Below are 18,060 nucleotides of genomic sequence, written 5' to 3' on the forward strand. Positions count from 1 at the left end.
TGGGGATTTTTATCATACAGCCCCTTCCTGCCAAAATCATGCTGTTCCTGACTCACGGGGGAGATAATGCCTGTGTAGATGGTTTATACATGACAGAAGTGACCTCCTCAGGTCTCTTCCAGTCTTGGGCTTCTATGATTCTGATAGGACAGAGTGGGGTAAACATATTGATGGAGGAGGGAAGGGTGTAATAATCTATATTAAAGACACCATTACCTCTTTATAGAATTATTGATAGCTTAGAACCACAGTATCTTGAATATATGTGGATCAGTGTGTTAATTGGTAGAATTCTGTTACTGAATTGCCCTGAAGAACAGGATGAGTTACTCTGTAAGCACTTTGTAATGTGTAGAAAGAAAAATAGTGGTGTTATGGGAAATTTCAGTTTGGGAGCTCAGATAGTTTCTGAAAATTACATATAATGCTTTTTTAAGACATAGGTATTGACTTCAACAGAGAGGCACTCAAGGTTGGTCCTCATTTATGGTGCATAAAGATGGATTTATTACAGGATTGTGAGAACTTCTTTATACTGTACACTAGCCTGCACCAGAGAGGTATAAATCCCAGGTATAAATTATTTAAATCACCAACAAGAAAATCATTGATTTAAATCAGATTTCCAACTGGTACTTTTCTTTATATATTTCTTAAACAATGGCACAAAGTGGATCACTAAAATACATTAATTTACAACTCAGTACATCATTTTAGAACATCAAAGAGGGTGTACTTTGTCTAATTTTTTAAGATAATATTCCCTGATAGGCTCTCTCTTATGTCCAGCATGTTTTTTATGTGGCAAATGTGTGGCGGGATAAGATGCAGATATAGGAAAGTGTGTGTGTGCTGAATAATGTCTTCCCTTTTTTCTTTCCAGTCCATTCTACTGTTCCTTTTTATGTTGCCACTGTCCTTTCCTATATTACCTTTCAGTCTTTTAGATAGTTAAGACACTATCTTCTCCACCATGCTTGACCAAGGCCCGCCACCATGTAAGAAGAGAACAAAAACAATCCTATACAGCCTGGGTCTCATTGCACATGTAAGAAACATGCTGAGAAACAGAAACTGAAAGCCCAGAACTTTCAAGAACTAATACTTAGGCTGGACAGACTAGACTAGAGCCATTAATTCATTTTTATGACACGAAGCGTAGACTTAGCATGTCTGTGGTGAGATTTAATTGTAACTTATTTTAAAGGAGAAATTCAGTATTTCATAGTTTTTTTTTTTTAAAATAAAGAAAACACAGTTTAAATAGAAAAATATCCAATTTTTGTTCAAAAAATATCACTGATTATTCACCATAGAATCCTGGTGTATGCTGACGAATCACATACTAATTGACCTATGTGGTCCCTGCTGGCTTGCATTAAAAGTTCCCTAACCCATATGTTAATGTGCACAAGGGACCTTTTATTGTGCAGCAGGGGAGAATGCATGGGCCAATTAGTACGTGACATACTAGTGCTCAATAACATTTACATCCCTGAAGAGCAGACTAAAGTACCATATAGACAAACTTTGCATTTGTTGTTGCCAAGGGACCAATGATTGTTACCTGATTACATTCAAGATACGCAAACAAAACATAGTCCCCAGTAGTAATGTATGTACTTATCATTCAAAAGGCTTAACTTTCAGAAATTAGGAGAATTACTAATAATGTTAATTGTGAGAAGCAATAATAATATTGATATTGACTGATAATATTGATTGGGAATATGAATGAGAATTGGAAGCTCTTAAAAGTTTAATTAGATAAACAAAAAGCTGTAACTCTCTGATCAAGAAAGAAGACAATTTTAGTTAAAACCTCATCCTGATTCAATGGTGATGTGAAGGTAGCAATTTTTTTTTTTTTTTTTTTTAAAATAAGAGGAATTCTTCCCCGGGAGCCCCTGGTGAGAGGCACCAGCAGCAGCCACCACTGCAGCTTCCCCCAGGGCACCAGGCGGGTGGGTGCTGGCAGTCGGAGCTGCCATATTCGCAAAATTCAACATTCGTGAGGGTTCTCAACACGGAACCCTCATGAATGTTGAGAACCTAGTGTAATTTGGTCTTTGCAGTAGGATTGCAATAGTGTGTTGTAAACAAGGCCTTAGGTCACACATTGAAGAATGAGGATAAACCCAAATATTTACTATCTGCTCACTAATTGAGCACAGTCTACCCTCTGTTCTTTTATTGTAGGTTTTGTCTGTAATCGTTTAATTAAGCATCTCAAATTGCTTTACCAGAACTATTTGTCTGCAGCTGAAATTCAGCCACTTTTCCTCATAGAAATAGGGCAGCGATTGTTCACAAACATTGCTGAACAATTTATTTTTAGAAGGTAGAGTGAGGGAATAGCATGTCCATTTAAACTGGAGAGGGAATGTGAGTGAGCATAACGTAATCGTGAGCTGGAATTTGCCCAGCACCTTGGGAACTAACTTTAGTATCTGCAAGTTTAGAGAACTTGTTCTCTCTCACCATGTTGAGAAGTGATTGGCAGGAACTTAAAAATATTCTTGTGGGATCATTACCCGTTCAGAATCCTCTTGTAATCTGCTAATAAGGATAAAATTGATGCTGTGAATCAGCATGCAATAATTACAGAGTGGTCCCTGGAGAGAGACAGAATTGAGACTGCAGTGGCATTTGTCCTACTGTGCTTGCTTTGTTTATAGCCGACTGATGAACGGATGAGTCTTGATATCTTAACCTTAATGCATAGAGTTAAATTTTATGAGAACAAGATATCCGTATGCAGATTTTCTTCTCTAACAATAGGTTATTTAAGCACTTTTCTTGTAAGTCACACAATCATCTTGTCTGTTGCCAGAGTCAGTTTGTACTTAGGCTGAAGCCAGTACAAATGTTTGTTTTCCCCAAAACACTGATTGAATATTGATGCTAGTGATGGCTGAATAAATGGTGAGCTTTTGTGCATGTTTAAGTATTGCTTTTCTTTACTGTCAGGCAACAATTTCCTTCCTGAGTACTTGTACATTTTTTTTAAATGAGAATGAAAACACTGCCAGAAGTAGTAGCTGAAATTACACAGGGAATTATTAATGTGCAGTGAACAAAGAGTAGACAATAGTGAAAGATGTAAGGAAAAAAAGGTACAAAATTTAGGCGTTGTTTTGACACTCTGATCCGAACCGGAACCTTAAATCGAACCTTCAGACAGAATTGTTCCCTCATTGCTCTGATTCACATAATGCAAATACATTTTACAGAAATTAAGGATATTGACAGGGTGAAAGATTAAGCATTCTGAGGGTAATGTCCCTTCAATTGTCTTCATACAGGGCCCATCCAAAGGAGGCATGATCATGATGGTAATGCTCAAAGAATCCAGTAATATAAATTATTAAGAATTGGTTACCATGGATAGGGCTGTTTACAAAAGACTCTCTTGTCTGGGAACATTATCTAAATGAAAACTGAAGTGGTATAAGAGTACAACATATTGTGTGTGTTCATGTGTATGCAAATACTGAGATGAAGTTTTTGTAAAATCACAAAAGGCACTAAAATAGAGTAGTTGAAAGACTTAAATTTTATATTTTTATAATATAGTTATTTGATTTTTAAAGGATAACTTAAATATGCTTTTAAAGGTATTGATTCTGACCAATTTTGAAATGGAAATAGGTCTACATAAGACATCCAATCAATGAACTAGAAGCAATTATTAAAATAAACTATGTTCTCTTAAACAAATATTTTATGGTATTTCTTTAATAATGAGTAATACATGAGATGTGTGACAGAAATGTCTGCAAGTTTTATTATAATTTTTGTTTGCCCTTTAATTTCATTTATTTTAATATTGTATAGTTCTATGGATACATTTTAAGCAGTCAGAATGTCTTAATTTTTATTTATTTTATTTTTTTGTTTCTTGCTTTGGTTTGCTGCCTCTGAGAATAAGGCAATAAAATTATATGATAATTGGATTTACTAGAAGAATCAATCATTGAAAAAATAATAAATTGAAGTTCTCTGTGTAATTCCAGAAAAAAATATTGAATGAACAGCAGTAGTACACACTTCTCCATTATATAAGCATTAAGGACCACTTAAATTATAGTGCACTTGTTATGAGGAAGATTTATGTATACTGTACTCAAATAGTACACATTGTTTTTCATCTTCAAGACACTCAATGAACATTAACATTTGTCCTCTGTATAGTAATGTAACACATCCATCTTTGCATGTGTATATATACCTGCCATCTGCTTCATATATCTGAAGTACTTCAAGTGCTTATACACAGATAAATGTGCCAGTCTTTAAGGAGCCACAAGGCTCCTCATTTTTTTTGATGAACATTAATTAATTTATCCATTGACAACTAAAAGACCCCAAAATAGGAACAAAAATGACAGTTTTCAATGGACTCTGACAACTAATCTTACAACTCTGTTAGTGCAGTGGGAAAGATGCTAACTTCAATTTTTCATACAGTTCATGCATAACGACTGACAACATAGTTCTCAGCATTTTAAAGCAGAGTTAGACCAGAAAAATATCAGTGTTAGTAAGCCAAGCCACCCATAGAAGTCCAGTCAGGAATGAATAATAGATTTCTTCTCTTTGAAGATTGATGAAGATGTATTCTGTTCCCTACACAATGAGCCACTTATATTCTGTAGTTGAAGACAGAGAAGGTAAAAACTAAAATACCAAATCTCATTATATTTAGCAAGTATGTTCATTTGTTTATCTCTTCCAAAATAGTACCCTAATTAGATTTCAAATAATTTTCTTCAGTTGTCTAATGTAGAGATTTTGAGAATTTTTTTAAGCAAGAAAACAAATTGCTTTTTCCGGATCAGTGCCTTAGAATATTTAATATTCTGCTTTTCAGAAGGACAGATACAGCATGAGTGAAGCTCTCACTGTGGTTTTTCTTGTATGCTAACTGCGGCTTTGTTTACACATGCATTTTTCCATTCAGTTTCTCTCAGTGGCTGTACTAGCAACTCACAGGTTGTAATAAGTTTCTGCAATATATTCAAATCAATGAATGCAAACTAATAATTTTGTAGCAGTTGGGATCTGTTTTCAGAGAAAGGCCTTATTGTATGTAGAACCTCAAGATAGATTAGCTCTTCGGGGTTCTACATTGTGAGTTTTCTCAGGAGTCAATTCTTCTGTCAACTTTGTATTTACATTTCAACATTACACAGTTGAGTGGTTTTTTTTTTTTTTTTTTTTTTTTTTCCTGATCAGGCCAACTCTTCAAAAATTAGTACATTGAAACAGCCAGTTCATTTCAGACAGATCATTAAGCACCCTTTAGATGCTAGCTGCTTTTGATTACTGTTGATCTTAGCAGGGTTTAAACCAGGTGACCTAGAGGTGCAAAGGTCCCAGCTCTGCCTAGACACCATGCTTTTTTTAATGGGTCTACTTTAGTGTTTAATTTTTTATACGGCATCAACAGATATCAGGAGGACACAAGGGTACAAAGAACACAATAAGCTTCAAGTGGGTTTTTTTAGCAAGGTCTTGTCATTGAGTATGGGAGTGCACTAAGGTTGGTCCATCTCTGTGTTCGCTGTAAACTGAGCACTTGGGTGGGCACCCATGAGAGATTCAGATGCCACCCCGATGATAAGCAGAGCGCCTGCAACCAGCAGCATGTGTTTCTATTAGTGGTGTATATCCACTCATTGCATGGTGCATATAAGAAAATTTATTCTGCCCATGAATGGAAAAACAGGTACATTGACAAAGAAGATGAAAAAGGAATAAGTGAGCAAATGTACTGCTGTAAAGAATTTATACTCATTAACTCTGCTAAGCTCTTGTTTAATATTTGTATGTCTCTTCAAGAGCTGTCTTCTGAATTGATGTTCTACTTAATGCATTTTTTAAACTCTGCTGTGGTTTTCTGCTTCTTAATCTTGTACATTTGCATTATGCCTTTTATCCAGAAGGACCTTGAGACAGTTTACAAATTATGCATTCTACATGCAGTATAATTTACAGCTGTACAAGTGACACCAGGGAAGCCCCATGTTTGGGAGAATAATCACCTGAGAGGAATGGGTGAAACAGATTTAGAAGGTGAAGTAAGAAGTCTGTGTTTCTGTGTGAGCTGTTTTATTGACAATATCTTCATGAGCAAAGGTAATTTTAATAACTTCCTGACACCACATTGACTATTGCCTCATGAAAATATGGTGCTAAACAGCAAAATGCTCAGGCAATATAGCAACACAAAGATGAGCTAAATATATATTTGTGATGGAGGATAGCTGAGTGAAAACTTCTGCTATTATTTCTGAGTTTTGAGTGTTGCCATAATTCAGGGTAATTATTGTCACAATAATTGAAATTGCAGTTATGGTAACTGATAACTTCTGTGACAGGTATTTAATAAGAAGCTTGAAATTTTGGGCTGTCAAAATCATGGTAATTAGGGTTATTTGCAAAAGTGTTTGAAGGTGTAACATTAAATTAGATAATATAAAAATACATCTTCAAGTAATTCAAAAACATAGTACAAAGATGGAAACTAGAGCTTTGATAGTGAGTGGAAAAAAGATTTTCTCTTTGAGGCTGTATCTACGCTATATGATATAGTCAATTTTAAGGCAGTTAGCTTGATTTTACAATGTTGCTGTCTTCACTGGGAATGCCATTAGGTCAATTTTCAGAGAGTGCTAAGGTCGATACTATTACACCAACCATGCGAGTCCATGTAGCACCAAGTTCAAATTTAAAAGATTGGATTCATGCTAGTGTGGAAATGGCATTTATGTACATTGACTTTACTGGGCTCCAGACGTGTCTTGTATATATTCCACAATGCCTCACGGTTGTCTGCTCTGGCCCCTTCCATCTCCACTGCTCTCCAGGTGTGCAGGAAGTAGGCTATGGGAAGCCCACAAATTTGAATTCAGCATCAGGAAGCCCAAGAAATTGAAGTGGGCACCTGGGCCCATTTTGAATTCATTTCATTATCAGCTTGGCGATTGCATCTACGCAGAAAAAAATAGCTCTAACACGGGGTGGTGGCTTCTTCCCTGAACAGGATATAGCAGGCAAGGGCAAGATTTTTTTTTTTTTTTTTATTTTCAGTGCTGGTGCCAGCCCCCACTCCATCACACTGCGTGGTAGCTGGGCTGAGGGGGTCATGCATCTATGAGAGGCCAAGAAAATTATTTTCTGAGGTTCATGCTAGTACGGGGCAGCCCCTCCCCCGACAGGTGCCGTGCACTTCGGGTCTATCCCCCACCCAACCATGTCATGTGGCTAGCTCCCAACCCAGTAAAAGCACATGCCTGCAGAGCAGTGGAGACCATGCCACCAGAATTGTTTTGTTTGCAGTGAAAACTCCAAAGGCAGGAAAGATTTCAGGGGCTGGCTGTCACTGGGGAGACGTCTCCTCCCAGGCAAAGACTTCAGGGTCTGGCTGTTGCGGGGGGGAGTTCCCACACCCCCTCAAAGATTTTGGTGGCTGGCTGTCACTGCAGGCAAAGTGGGGAGACTAGAAGGCCCCTTTTAGTCCCCACTAGCCAGGGAGCTTGGTCTTTGCTATGTTTTCGGTCAGGCAGTGCACACCAGGGAACTAGCAGAAAGCCCCTGAAGGGACCCTGTCAACTGGCCCTTCATCTACATCCCGTACCCCTCACTGTGTGTCAGGGAGCTGGGTATCATATGCTGTAATTTGTTCCCGTAATATTTTCAGAGATGATGTTTCTGGCAATCTGAGGTTTAAAGTGGGAGGCAAAGTAGCTGAGGGTCAGTTGAGATGGCAGAGTCACCTGGGTGATCCCATGTCAGTACAACAGTCCCCTGCCTGGTGTACTAGTAGGATAATTAGGTAAAAGTTATACCATTCTGCCCAGGCAGGGGTGGTTTCAAGGTGGGGAGAACTAGTTTAGGGGCCAGTTGAGATGGCACAGTCACCTGGGTGATCCCAGGGCTGTATGACAGTGCGCTAGTTGGTTGATCAGGCAAAAGTCTGGTTGATTGGGGGGGCACATTAACTAATTTGGCACATTAACACGTGCTTTGAACCGGGATGGGAATTTTCTGAGTCACTATGGGGCTCGTTTGCATACTTGGCTTAACCTAATTCTTGACCTTCCCCCCGCACTTCTACCCATCTATTCTCTGATTTGCTCACCTTGATAATTTTTTTTTGTGATTTGTCCTCCTTGATTACTGTTTTTGGTTCTCTGTGTCTTAAATATTGAGTCTGTTCTGGTATGGCTATGATCTGAAAAAGTGGGTCCATCCCAGGAAAGCTCACTTAATAAATTATTTTGTTAGTCTTTAAAGTGCTACTGGACTGCTCTTTTGTTCAGAAGTTTATGATCACTTCAAATGTGAGAATGAACTGTAAAATAATAAGCAAAGGGTATCATTCATAATACATTTTGAAAACCAGTTCTTCTAGCAAAAGCTAGTGCAATACCATAGAACTGGTTTTACACTCTGTCAATTTATTCCACAAAACTTATCTTGGCTGCTGAATCTTGTTTTTAGCCATTCTCTCTGCAAAGAACTAGTGCTGGCTGGAGGCTTCTTTTTAAATTTCTTCATCTTCCAGTTGGCTAAAGCTCAAATAATTAAGCAGACTCTTTTTATGATTGAAGGTTAAAGGAGCTGAAAGGTACATAATCATAAAAACAGTGGTCCTATGGAGGAAAAAAAAAATAAAAAGCAGGAACTGGCCAATGGGAGCTGATATATTGTGCTGCACCGCCTCCTCTCTCAGCTCCCTTTGACTGGTTTCTATCGGGGGAGCTGAGTGAGTTTGCTGTGTGCGGGAGCAGCACTCGAAGCTCTGCAGCCACAGGAGCAAGCCATGGGCCAGACTGAAAGGCTTGACGGGCTGGATCCAGTCCTTAGGCCATATCTTGCCTGCCCCTGGTTTAAGTAGTTAACAATTCTAAAGTCATTGTTCCTAGGGGACATGAGGAGAATTATTAAGCACACATTGAGTCTGAAAATCTTTTAGAAAGCATGCATTGCAAACTGCAGAGAGAATGCTTGTGCTGAGTTAAATTTTGCAGTTGAGAATCATTTCTCATTAATTGTCATCTGACAACATCACATGGTATTCCTTAATTAGCGTATATCCTCTGTTAGACACAACACTGCATACTCTGATACATCAGCTAATATAGATACAGCTTTCTGGATTAGCTGCCATACATTCTCTGTCTATTTCTGTGGGCACACACTTCATATTCACTCTCCAAAGTATACTGATCACATTTCACATATGTGGTAGCTTTAGTTGTTTACGCTAAGTCATTCACCTCTACGGGCACCAAAACAGGACTGAGTGGAAACATTCATACTCAAAGCCTAAGCAGAAGTTTTGGGGTGTTCTGTTGGTTTCATTAGAACTCGCATTGCTCCATAGCAGAGGGCACTACATGAGGTGGATGGCTTATGGACTCATGGAAAATTTCTTCCCCTTGTCTCCCCGACTCCTGCCACCACATGCACTTCTACAAGCCAGGCATCGCTAACTCCTAAGATTTGGGATGGTTATAAGCGTTCCTTCATTTTATAATCAGCCTGCTTTGGGTTGCCTGAAATGCACTAACACAATTATTATGTTGCTTCAGTAAACAAAGAAGATGAGTATATGTTATTTCCTGATCTTAAATCCCAAGAAGGGGAGTTATTACAAGTTAAGTGTGGTACCATTTTGACTAATCATTGCTACAGCCAAGAAACACCTTAACCTGAATTATTAGCTGTGCATTGAGGAGGAGCATCAAAGTGGAAAATGAAGGGAACCTGTAGGATTTGTTTGGCACAAAGTCACACTCTTTTTAAGGAAAAAACAAAAAGCATTGAGAGGCATTTAATGTGTCAAGTAGTCAGTGATGGTGTTTTGAGCATTTACAAGGCATTCTCTCTGGAGTGAGCAGTCATAAAATAGTAGAAAAGAACTACTTGAACAATTTCCCATATGAACTAGCAGGAGCAGTACAGAAGAGCTACATGAGGCCCTCTGTGTCCCTGAAGCTCCACAGAAGCTTGTAAGACCTAATCCTCCTCCATGCTGAAGTCATGTGACAAACCTACCATTTATTTCAGTGGCTTATGTTGTGCAACTTCAGGTAGAGCTTAATTGATGTATTAGGTCTTACCTCTCTATGATGAATTTCAACCTTGAGCAAGTATATCAAGTAGAGTAGCTATGGTTCAGTGCTTGAAGGTATTTCTGTTCCTGTAAAAAATCCTCCTCTTAGCATAAATTTGCTATGTCATTTGATCATATTTCTACTTTCCAGAATATTGTTGCATTTCTGAATGCAGCTCTTATAAGATCTATATTTTCAGTAACTCACTGAAGATTTTGAAAAACCATATCTTGAAAGAGAATTACAAATAAATAATAACTAATCTCTGAAATCCACAGTGCTGGAATTATGCTATGTTTAGGGATTGGCACATTGTGTAAGCCACTGTAAATAAACACCTAATAGTGAAGTGCTCAGATCTGAGCAGAGGGAAAATGTATTGGAGGTTGTCACTGATTTTTCATTTTTAATCTACAAAATTAGAAAAGAATATTATGTAAATGATTTGTGGTGTGCCAACCCAAAATCTTGACATCACATGTGGCTGTGGATGCTGTAGCAACTGCAGCTGTTGTCAAGGAAACAGCCTTGTGCTCAACAGGCAAAACCAATGAGGATTAAGCCCTGGTATATTCTAGCTAAGCTTCTGTGACCTTATCAGAGAGCAACAAGATCTGTCTGTTCTTTAACATGCAGGTGACTGTTTAGTAGGGAGGGAGGTATGCACAGACATGCTCACACAATATACCTGATAGAATTGTCAGACCTGGACTATTCTAACAAGTGAATGCATTTCTTAGTTAGATGGATTAAAGGGCGCAGTTTTTGTAAGTAAATTTGTGTTTTAAATGCTACTGTTACCATTAAAGAAGAAACCAGAGAGAAATGAAATGTATGGGACCCTGTAAAATGGAATTTGTGTAGAACTTTGTGATATATAAGTGAAATACTTTGCTGAGATAATTGTATGTATATGACACAAAACTCAGACAAGTAACGATCATTACACAAAAATATTAATCTGTTCATTTGCATGGCAAGAAACAATGCTGATAGGCAGGACATGAAATGCATTAAAGTTGATTATCACTGCTTTTTTAGGATAAGACTTTTCGTTCTTTAGAGTTAATTGGAACAGATACAGTACTGAAGTAAATTTTGTATACTAATATGTATATATTAATTTCAGTATTTACAGATATGTATTTCTGATAAGAAGAATTAAAATACAAATGGAACCAATAGGGAAAGGAAAAAAATGTTTAATTTTTCTTCAAGATGGGTGAAGTAGAAGGAGGAAGTTTGAATGAAGTGCCCTAAACATTTCATTATTGTCTCATTTTCCATTCACAATGGGATTTGGGTTTTTTGTTTGCTTCTGAAGCACAATAAAAAGCTCCTTTTTGGAAGAAGTTTCAGAATACTGATCAGCTGAATTTTGGTTTGCTGTTATCTATGCAGTTTATTATGGTTTCTCATTGTGCCTTATTGTAAGTCACAACACTAACAATTATGTAGAGTCTTTACATTTTTGCTCTGTGGGATAGGTGTTAACATAGTCTCATTTATCCTAGCAATTTTACCCATTTTATTTCAATCTCTCATATGTTCTAAAATCCTTCATTCCTCAACAGGCATCAGTACTGACTTAACTTTTATTGGCAACGTGATCCACTAACAAAATCCTATCCTTTTGATATTATTGTGTGCCTAATACAGGTTTTGGGAACATGAACAAATCATCCAGCCACATAACTGATTATGGCAATAATATCTTGTTCTTTCCCTTCTAGATATTTTTTCCCCTTCACTGAATTTAAATTAATTTGCTCTAGACAAATGATCTTGGACGATTATTTCTTTGTCTTATTTTTCAGGTGGATTTTTGGCAAGTTTTGATGCTTCAGTTCTGGCATTTTGTATGTTGTCCTCTTTAGTAATTACTGTACTTTTCTGTTGCCTTCTTTTTCACATCTTACTGTCTTGTAAAAATAACTTGTATGGTTACACTAAGATTCTTATGATCATATGTACCAGGGTGGCCAAACGCACAGATCGTGCTAGCTGCATACAACAGCCTTAAGAAATTTGAGAACTGGGGCACACCTCCCTGAGCTCAGGGATTTAGGCCTGCTCAAGTGCTAAGTTGCAACTGGTGTGCCATATGGAGCTGAAGCCCCAAGACTCATCCTCCCCACTGGACAGAAGCCCGTACCCCACCATCCTGCTGCAGGAGGAGGTTCTGAGTGCTCCCTCCCCCGTTTAGTAGGTGGAGAATGGGCAGGGGAGGGAGGCATGTTCCACAAGCTGCACTTTTAACAATAACAGAGCCACTTCACACTTGTCAGTCCCTGAAATATATTGAACTGGACCAAAATGAGAAGTCTTTAGTATGCTGTGCAATTGTCAACCATTTCAGGGCATTTAAAAATTTAAATTTTGGTTTCATAAAGTCATTAGTAAGACACTTGCAAGCATCGTAGATAACATTTCAGATAAAAAAAAAAAGTTGGGGAAACAAACCAAAAGTGAAAATGGTTGGAGGATTTTAGGCCACTCATGCAACTCAGGAGCAGTAACCCCAAAAGGACATCATTGTCAGTAATCTCTTGACAATGTAGGGATATTAAGCTTTAGGGTGAGAACCTATATACTGTTCAACCTTTTAAGTAATTTGAGTAGCACAGCTGTTGAGCTCCATAAATCTGTGGATTAAGTCCTTGAGGAAAGTCTAGTACGCGCTGAGTATACTTAGAAACACACATGCTCTGAGGTCCAAAATGAATGGATGAAGAAATGTGACATCCTTTCTTTATTTCCTTATTTTCTTTAGTTTTCTTATTTTCAGATCACCCCATATCAGCTGTGTGACTTACTCAGACTTTAGAGGGGAGAGTAGTGTAATTAATTACAATCAACACTTGTGGAAAAAAGATCTTGACAAAATAACTTGATATTCTAATGAGATTACAGGTTTTATTGTTTACAGTAGTAACGCTGATGTAATATAAGTAGACTTTTGTAAGGTTATTGTGGTGCCACATCAAACTGTAAAAAAAAAAATAGGACACATTGCCCTGACACAGGTGCTTTATAGTGAAAAGACTCAAGAAGCTCAATCTGTATATCTTAACAAAGAATTAAATGTTGACTTGCTTTATAATTTACATGTACCTATATGAGAAGCAAATGTGCTCTTCAATCTACCAGTGAAAGTTAAGACATGATCCAGTGACTGAAAGATGAAACTAAACATAGTCAGACTGACAGTAAGTTGTACATTTCTAACTGTGGTAGCAATTAACCATTGGAACAACTAAGGGCCATGATGCATTCTCTGTTGTTGCAATTTTAGAAAAACATACAGTTTTATGTTCCTATGTTGTAGAAATAGTTTTAGGAAAGTTCTGTGGCCTGTATTATACATGAGGCTTGATTAGATGAGCACAATGGTCCCTTCTGGTGTCAGAATCTATGATTTCATCTGCTCTTGCTGTAGTTAGATGCCACTGCCTTTGGCAGCTTTAAAGGTAGTGCTACCAGCCAGAGCAGAAAAGATCTTGACAAAATAACTTGATATTTTCCACAGGATGGATTTTTCTACTTTTTGTTTCCTCTTCATATCATTCTTTCTTTTGCTTTACTTTTTTTGTATGTGTATTCTCTGTATCCTTTTTCTCCTTTTTCCTTTAAAAAATCACTTCTTTAGCTTGTTGCCCTTTTTTTAAATAAGGGGTCAACTCACAGTTGTGGTGTCTCCTACTGGACACTCCATGAATTAGCTCCGTTTGTTCGCAGGGCACCGGCTTCTGGCTGGTGTCTCACCCATCATTGCTCTTGGATGCCTCCACTGTCTGGCTCTGGACTTGCATCACCCCCTGGAACATGGTGTCGTCTACAGGACACTACCCTTCAGCACTGCCCAGTGCTCCAGTCTCTCGCCCTTTTCCAGGAATACCAGCAGTCCTCAGTCTCATGCCTGACACTATGGCCAACTGCAGCTAAGGTCTAGCCTCTCAACTCAGGGCTAGCAATAGTCTACAGTGGTCATGCTCTGTGGTGGCTAGATGCAGTGCAAAGGAGAACGGGGTTGCAGGTCTGCCCACTGCTCTGTGTCCTGGCCAGGGATTCTTAGAGCCACCATCTCCTGCCCTGTTTCACTCCCCTGTACTGCCTTCTGTTCCCTGGGCCATTTCTCTGTGACCCTTGCACCATTTGGCCCTTGTGTCAAGGCCTACAGCCTGCAGATATCAGGCTGGTTCTTCTCTGAGCCTGCCCTAGCCTGTCCTGCCCTGCCCTGCCCCGCCCCGTCCCGTTCTTTTCCTGGGAGCTAGTCCTGCACTCTTGCTGGTCAGGACTCCATTGCTCACTCCTTTGCTGAGCAGCTCCTTATGAACACGGCTGTCCCAGCAAGCCACCCTCAGATTGGTATGCTTATGGTCCTTTCCTGCTTGGCTGGGGCTTTTCGCAGGGTGTCTCCAGCCTGCATTTAAATCCCTTTCAGCCAGACTGGGCCAACCCCTCACTACATTTGCCTATAGTTTTACTAGGTATTAATGACTCTGCAGGATGTGAGCCAATGAAGAATCAAGCCACCTTACATTGTGAGAAGCCTGTACCTTGACAAGTAACAAGAGTGTATATGAATGTTTAATTAGGCTTTTGCCTAATTTAATTTACTTATTCTTATGCCCTTTTCTGATTCCCCCTCATACAAATTACCTCAATTTAGACTTCCCTATACGCACTTCCATGTCTGGTGACTAGATGGCAAGCATGCAAAATTGTGGAAGGGGGTCTATAAAACAAAGCCCTGAATATCAGGACATTCCTTATAAATATTGGGACATCTGGTTACCCTCCTTCCATGTCAATAAGTGGTTATAAAGGGTCTGAATGAAAGGACATTTGACAGCACATTACATATCACCTATGAATTTGCGGTGCTTTTCGGTTCTGTTTGCATAGATTCATAAACAGAACTGGGCTCCAAATATTTTGCTTTGGAGCTTTTTTGGTTGACCTGTTTCTCATAAAGGCATTTTGGCTACTAAACGTTGCTTTGTGAACCAGAATTGAGGTTTTGGAAATGACACAAACTGGTGGATTCTCTCCAGCCATCAACCTTTAGATAGGCTGTCATTTATTTATACAGGATCATAAATGCACATTGTGGGGATTTTAATGCTTTAACACTGTCACTGATGTATTTTACATGGAAAGCAGGTGAATAGTGATGTGCAGCTGTACAAAACACTAGAAGTACTTACAACAAAAAGCCTGCATATTTTCTGCAATTACACAAAATATTTCATTTTTCTGTCATGAAATACATGACCATTTAATTTATTTAGATTTTTTAGAATTCAAAGCTTTTCGTATTCTTTAGCATCCTCTCCTGTGTATAATCCTCTCCTATGACCCTTTAAATGTTGTCCTAATACTGCTCTAAAAATATGAAAGCAGGGTTGTAAGAGTTGTTTTTTCTCATGTGGAAAACATTCTCTGTATATATAGTTTTCATGCAAATCTATCGTTAATTTATCTACTAATTTAAATATGTTAGCTTTGAAAATGGAAGCCAAACTTGCAATTAGAGTTTATCAAAATTTTAGCCAAGGTATTTCCTAAATGCATTTGGTTTTGCAGAAGCTATAAATAATCAGATGTTAAGCTTATTTTATTATAACACTTCTATGATTTAATTGGTAATTTAAATGATCACTTGCCCTTCTTTAAACAGCTGTCTTTGAAATATTTGTTTATGAGCCTTATTCTCCTTCTTAAAATCAAATCAAACTGACTTTCAGCATCTTCTGCTGTGAACTATGCAATGTTATTAGAGTAGAACGTGTGTCAGCTTCAACTTGACTGAAAAGTTAGTGTTGCTTGCCTTTCTGGCAAAGAGAAGCTGTGAACAATCTGACTGTAGCTGAAAAATCCTTACCCAAACTCTATTCCCCAGTCATCACACAACTCCAGAACCAGGTTTCTCAACTTTTTCCTTTCGATCCCCCACAACATGCTATAAAAACTGCACAGCCCTCCTTTACCATAGCAACTGTTCTTCTACATATCCCATCAATTTACAACTGCATTAAATTGACAGGTTTGCTGTTAAACACTCTCACATATGTGTTAAAAAAAAGATAATATAGGTACAGAAGTAATAATGAATATTATGTTCAGATATTAATATGCCCAAGCTCTGTCGCCTAGGGCTGAAGCCATAAGCTGAAATCTGCCTTGTGGGGTTCCTTCTCACCTGGTGCCCTGAGCAGTTTCTCCCTTTGCTACCTCCTAATAACAGCTCCACTGAAGCCAATAGGCTTCAGCATATCATGCAGAAAAATTAACATACTCTGGTTAAAAAAATGTGTCCAGCTAGCAGGAGGTGAAATTGCTTTTATTGTTTGTAGTCTCTCTGCTAATTTTGTGAGACCCCTGAAACCTTGGAGGAGGAGGGGTTGAGAATTGCAGCTCTAAATAGAACAACAGAACATTCTGCTTGAGGCTCAACCTCAGGCATGCTTAGCATTGTACTTTCTGGCTATGTCTAGACTACAGGTGTCTGTCAACAGAAGTTTTATCAACAGCATACGTCCAGACTGCAGATCTCTTGGAAGAGATGTGCCAACTGAGAGTGTTCTGTTGAGATTCCTGTGCACATCTTTCCATGATCCTGTACACCTCATTCCCTAGCCCTTTCTTCCTCCACTTCAGAGTTATCTCAGTTTCATTTCTATTCAATCACATCTGACTACCCTCTTCTCTGGCAATTCAGTGCTGTGCCCTCAGGCTGTTAGCCTCCTATGCTTTAAGGTCAGAAGGAAATATTGTGATAATCTACTCTGCCCTCCTGCATGTTGCAGGCCACAGAATCTCCTGAAATCTACTCCTGAAATAGACCCCTAAACTCTATAGCTGAGTCACTGGAGTCCGCAAAGCATGGTTAAAAGATTGTTACAGCTAATTCACCATTTACACTAGTTTAAACCTGCAAGTGACTCATGCACCATGCAACAAAGGCAGGCAACCCCCCCCCCCCCGACCATGCATCCACCCACCCATGCACACACAAAATCAAGCACCCCCTCATCCCTCACAGGATCTCTGCTAATCTGACTCAGCCTGTCTCTAGCCTCTAATGCAAGAAACTCCAGTCTAAAATGCAAGAAACCTGACACTGGCCCAGATATAAGGTTTCTCAGGCTTTTTGGCATTAGGACTTTTCCCATCCTGCCTCTGGTTGTAAATAGCAAGGGTGTTTATTTCAGGACTGTGGTGATTTGACACAGTAATACATGGAAGTTTGTCCTATATCACCAGGTCAATTCTTCACTTTTATAAAATTTGATTTTCCAATATTTATAGAAGGTATTTAAAAGGTCTTTATGTAGTGAAACGTTAACTGTCATGTCAGACAACATTCTCTCTTTGCAGAGACAGCTCACTGATTAAAACTCCCTTATATAACAAAGGTGTTGTGTGGTTGTTTGTTTTTTTTTTGTTTGGTTTAAGCAAGTACATACTCCAAATTCAAGTACTAAAAAAGGTACTAGGGTGGCATTTATTTGACTGTGGGCAGTTATTTGAGTGTCATTTCATCTTAACTGTAAGATGTAATTAATACATCTATAAAATTATTGTTAAATTGTTTAAAGATCCCTGCATGTAGATTGGATATTAAGCTGATACAAAACAAAACTTTCTTCTAAACTTTTGGAATGGTACAGACATATCCTGCTTTAATTTGGTTTGTACTCTGGAAAGTGTCCCTTCTTTTAAATATGTACCATCTGGTCAGCTCACTGTCAATGAAAAATGAGATTACTGATAGTTCAGATCTGGCCTTGTTTACTGTGGTTCTATACCAGTATGACTCCAGTTTAGCAGAGTTTCTCCTGGTTTTCATTGGTGAAAATGCGAGAAGAATAAGGTCCTGTTCTCTAGGTGTCTAGGGGACTTAAAAGCTTCAGTGTTAGCAGCATAT

At 38.5% G+C, this 18,060-nt stretch overlaps 1 protein-coding gene across 3 annotated transcripts in view; it reads left to right on the forward strand.

The window, feature by feature from the left end:
- Positions 1-18,060, forward strand: part of PRLR (prolactin receptor) — a 235,159-nt gene that overhangs the window by 7,632 nt on the left and 209,467 nt on the right. The gene's annotated exons all lie outside the window — the stretch shown is intronic.

The sequence above is a fragment of the Carettochelys insculpta genome, chromosome 5, assembly GCF_033958435.1.
Source record: "Carettochelys insculpta isolate YL-2023 chromosome 5, ASM3395843v1, whole genome shotgun sequence".
Classification (NCBI taxonomy): domain Eukaryota; kingdom Metazoa; phylum Chordata; order Testudines; family Carettochelyidae; genus Carettochelys; species Carettochelys insculpta.